This window comes from Arachis stenosperma, chromosome 5, assembly GCF_014773155.1.
Source record: "Arachis stenosperma cultivar V10309 chromosome 5, arast.V10309.gnm1.PFL2, whole genome shotgun sequence".
NCBI classification, from domain to species: Eukaryota; Viridiplantae; Streptophyta; class Magnoliopsida; order Fabales; family Fabaceae; genus Arachis; species Arachis stenosperma.
In genome coordinates this window covers 27,479,435-27,484,695 of record NC_080381.1, presented here as the reverse complement: position 1 = coordinate 27,484,695, position 5,261 = coordinate 27,479,435, and the positions used below count along the sequence as shown (strand labels likewise).

General features: G+C 40.8%; 1 non-coding gene across 1 annotated transcript; it reads right to left on the bottom strand.

Moving 5' to 3' along the window:
- Positions 1 to 2,528: 2,528 nt before the first annotated feature.
- Positions 2,529 to 2,636, bottom strand: LOC130983779 (small nucleolar RNA R71). The gene has a single exon (XR_009087755.1). It is a non-coding gene; the product is annotated as a small nucleolar RNA R71 (small nucleolar RNA).
- Between the last annotated feature and the right edge of the window lie 2,625 nt (positions 2,637 to 5,261).

The window sequence follows — 5,261 nt, the reverse complement described above, 5'->3', positions numbered from 1 at the left end:
GACAGACGCAAAAGAATCACTGGATTCTATTCCGGCCTGATCGAGAACCGACAGATGGATAGCCGTGCCGTGACAGGGTGCGTTGAACATTTCCACTAAGAGGATGGGAGGTAGCCACTGACAACGGTGAAACCCTTGCATAAGCTTGCCATGGAAAGGAGTAAGAAGGATTGGATGAAGACAATAGGAAAGCAGAGAGACGGAAGGGACAAGCATCTTCATACGCTTATCTGAAGCTCTCACCAATGATATACATAAGTATCTCTATCTTTATCTTTATGTTTTATTCATATATCATCTATACCCATTTGAGTCTGCCTGACTAAGATTTACAAGGTGACCATAGCTTGCTTCATACCAACAATCTCCGTGGGATCAACCCTTACTCGCGTAAGGTTTATTACTTGGACGACCCAGTGCACTTGCTGGTTAGTTGTGCAAAGTTGTGTTTATGCCATGGTATTGAGCACCAAGTTTTTGGAGCCATTACTAGGGATTATTTGAGTTGTGAAAAGTAGTGATCACAATTTCGCACACCAAGTTTTTTGCGCCGTTGCCGGGGATTGTTTCGTGTATGGACAACTGACGGTTCATCTTGTTGCTTAGATTAGGTATTTTTTTCAGAGTTCTTAAGAATGAGTTCTAGAGTTTCATGATGATCTGTTGAAGTCTGGCTGGCTGTGAAGCCATGTCTAATCTTATTGGACCGAGGTTTCAACTTATCATCACAAGAGCTTGTTGATTTCTATCAATCTTGCTATTGGAGCAATGATCTGCTAAGGCTTGGCTGGCCATTGGCCATGTCTAGTGTTTTGGACCGAAGCTTTCTTTGAAAGCTTGGCTGGCTGTGAAGCCATGTCTAATTCCTGGACCGAAGTCTTAGACTAGCATTGCAATGATTCCTGGAATCCAAATTGAGAATTCTGAAACCTTTATTTTCTATTTTCATATAATTTTCGAAAAAATCCAAAAAAAAAATTTCAAAATCATAAAAACCAAAATATTTATGTTTCTTGTTTGAGTCTAGTGTCTAATTTTAAGTTTGGTGTCTTGCATGCATTGTTTAATTGATCTTGGTTCTATTTTCAAGTCAATAGTACAGGGAACTGAAGATTCAGAACATGCAGCAGAGGAATTACACAGAAAAAGCTGGGCGTTCAAAACGCCCAGTGAAGAAGGACAGACTGGCGTTTAAACGCCAGCCAGGGTGCCTGGTTGGGCGTTTAACGCCCAAAAAGGTAGTGCATTGGGCGTTAAACGCCAGAATGTACACCATTCTGGGCGTTTAACGCCAGGATGGCACAAGAGGGACGATTTTGTTTTCAAATCAATTTTTTTCAAGTTTTCAAAGTTTTTCAAAATCAAATCTTTTTCAAATCATATCTTTTCAATCAAACCTTTTTCAAAATCAATTTCTTTCCTTTTTCAAAGATACTTACTATCAATTAATGATTTGATTCAACATTTTAAGTATGTTGCCTTTTCTGTTGAGAAAGGTTTAATGTTTGAATCATATCTTTTCTTGTTAGGCAAGTCATTAATTTTTAAAAAAATCAAATCTTTTTAAATTGTTTTCAAATCATATCTTTTCAATCATATCTTTTTAAAAAGCATAAGTTTTTTATCATATCTTTTTAATCACATCTTTTTCAAAACAGTTTTTAATCATATCTTTTTTATTTCTAATTTCAAAATCTTTTTCAAAAATCACTTGATTTCTTTCCCACTCTTAGTTTTCGAAAATCAATTAAAGTTTTTCAAAATGTTTTCAAAATTTTTCACTTAATTTTCGAAAATTTTTTCCTCTCTTTTCACATCCTTCTATTTATGGAGTACCACTCTTTCTCAATGCACAATTCGAACTCTATCTGATTAAGTTCGAATTCTTCTCCTTCTTCCTTCTATTTTTCTTCTTCTCTGACACCTCAAGGAATCTCTATACTGTGACATAGAGGATTCCACATTTTCTTGTTCTCTTCTCTTTCATATGAGCAGGAACAAAGACAAAGGCATTCTTGTTGAAGCTGACCCTGAACCTGAAAGGACCTTGAAGCGAAAGCTAAGAGAAGCTAAGGCACAACTCTCTGTAGAGGACCTAACAGAAATCTTTAAAGAAGAAGAACCCATGGCAGCCGAAAATAACAACAATGCCAACATGCAAGGAAGGTGCTGGGTGACTTACTGCACCTACTCCCGACTTCTATGGGAGAAGCATCTCTATCCCTGCCATTGGAGCAAACAATTTTGAGCTTAAGCCTCAATTAGTTTCTCTAATGCAACAGAATTGCAAGTTCCATGGACTTCCATTGGAAGATCCTCATCAGTTCTTAGCTGAATTCTTGCAAATCTGTGACACTGTCAAGACTAATGGGGTTGACCCTGAGGTCTACAGACTTATGCTATTCCCTTTTGCTGTAAGAGACAGAGCTAGGACATGGTTAGACTCACAACCTAAAGAAAGCCTGGACTCATGGGAAAAGCTAGTCAATGCCTTCTTGGCAAAGTTCTTTCCACATCAAAAATTGAGTAAGCTTAGAGTGGAAGTCCAAACCTTCAGACAGAAGGAAGGAGAATCCCTCTATGAAGCTTGGGAAAGATACAAACAATTGATCAGAAAATGTCCTTCTGACATGCTTTCTGAATGGAGCATCATAGGTATTTTCTATGATGGTCTGTCTGAACTGTCCAAGATGTCTTTGGATAGCTCTGCTGGAGGATCTCTTCATCTGAAGAAGACGCCTACAGAAGCTCAAGAGCTAATTGAAATGGTTGCAAATAACCAATTCATGTACACTTCTGAAAGGAATCCTGTGAACAATGGGACAAGTCAGAAGAAAGGAGTTCTTGAGATTGATACTCTGAATGTCATTCTGGCTCAGAACAAGATATTGACTCAACAAGTCAATTTGATTTCTCAAAGTCTGTCTGGAATGCAAAATGCACCAGGCAGTACTAAGGATGCTTCATCTGAAGAAGAAGCTTATGATCCTGAGAACCCTTCAATGGAAGAGGTGAATTACCTAGGAGAACCCTATGGAAACACCTATAATTCTTCATGGAGAAATCATCCAAATTTCTCATGGAAGAATCAAGAGAGACCTCAACAAGGTTTCAATAACAATAATGGTGGAAGAAACAGGTTTAGCAATGGCAAGCCTTTTCCATCATCTTCTCAGCAAGACAGAGAGTTCTAAGCAGAACACCTCTGACTTAGCAACCATGGTCTCTGATCTAATCAAAACCACTCAAAGTTTCATGACTGAAACAAGATCTTCCATTAGGAATTTGGAGGCACAAGTGGGACAGCTGAGCAAGAAAGTTACTGAACTCCCTCCTAGTACTCTCCCAAGCAATACAGAAGAAAATCCAAAGGAGAGTGCAAGGCCATCAACATGGCCGAATTTGGAGAGGAGGGAGAGGAAGTAAACGCCACTGAGGAAGACCTCAATGGGCGTGCACTGACCTCCAATAAGTTCCTAATGAGGAACCATGGGAATCTGAGGCTCAAAATGAGACCATAGAGATTCCATTGGACTTACTTCTGCCTTTCATGAGCTCTGATGAGTATTCTTCCTCTGAAGAGGATGAGTATGTCCTGAAGAGCAAGTTGCTAAATACCTTGGAGCAATCATGAAGCTAAATGACAAGTTATTTGGTAATGAGACTTGGGAGGATGAACCCCCTTTGCTCACCAAAGAACTGGATGACTTGTCTAAGCAGAAATTACCTCAAAAGAGACAAGATCCTGGGAAGTTTTCCATACCTTGTACCATAGGCACCATGACCTTCAAGAAGGCTCTGTGTGACTTAGGGTCAAGTGTAAACCTCATGCCTCTCTGTAATGGAGAAGCTAGGGATCTTTGAGGTACAAGCTGCAAGAATCTCACTAGAGATGGCAAACAACTCAATAAAACAAGCTTATGGACTTGTAGAGGATGTTCTGGTAAAAGTTGAAGACCATTACATCCCTACTGATTTCATAGTCCTAGAGACTGGGAAATGCATGGATGAATCTATCATCCTTGGCAGACCCTTCCTAGCCACAGCAAAGGCTGTGATTGATGTTGATGAGGTGAACTGATCATTCAAGTGAATGAAGAATCCTTTGTTTAAGGCTCAAGGATACCTCTCTGTCACCATGGAGAGGAAGCATGAAGAGCTTCTCTCAATCAGAGTCAAACAGAGCCCCCACAGTCAAACTCTAAGTTGGTGTTAGGAGGCCACAACCAAACTCTAAGTTTGGTGTTGACCCCCACATTCAAACTCTAAGTTTGGTGTTGGGAGGTTCCAACATGCTCTGAGTATCTGTGAGGCTCCATGAGAGCCCCTGTCAAGCTACTGACATTAAAGAAGCGCTTGTTGGGAGGCAACCCAATGTTATATTTTATCTATTTTCTTTTGTTATTTTATGTTTTTTGTAGGTTGATGATCATAAGAAGTCAAAAAATCAATTGAAAAAAGCAAAACAGAATGAAAAACAGAAGAAAAAAACAGCACACCCTGGAGGAAGAACCTACTGGCGTCTAAACGCCAGTAAGGCTAGCAGGTGGCGTTTAACGCCCAGTCTGGCACCATTCTGGGCGTTTAACGCCAGAAAGGGGCACCAGACTGGCGTTAAACGCCAGGAAAGGGCAAAAGAACCTGGCGTTAAACTCCAAATGGGCACCAGCCCGGCGTTTAACGCCAAATTGGCTCAAAATGTGTTTTTTTCATGCCATTTGGTGCAGGGATGACTTTTCCTTGACACCTCAGGATCTGTGGACCCCACAGGATCCCCACCAACCCACCACTCTCTCTCTTCTTCACCCATTCACCAATCACCTCAACACCTCTTCCCCAAAAAACCTTCACCTATCAAATCCCATCTTTCTCTTCACTACTCACATCCATCCTTCATAAAACCCCACCTACCTCACCCTTCAAATTCAAACCACTTTCCCTCCCAAACCCACCCATACATGACCGAACCATGAGCCCCCCTCTCCTATATAAACCCTTCTTCACCCCTTCATTTTCACACAACCTAAACACCACTTCTCCCCCTCCTTGGCCGAACACAAAGCCATTCCCCTTCTTCCTCATTTCTTCTTCTTCTACTCTCTTCTTTCTTCTTTGCTCGAGGACGAGCAAACCTTTTAAGTGGTGTGGTAAAAGCATTGCTTTTTGTTTTTCCATAACCCTTTATGGATCCAAGGCCGGAGAAACCTCTAGAAAGAGGAAAGGGAAGGCAAAAGGTTCCACCTGAGTCATGGGAGATGGAG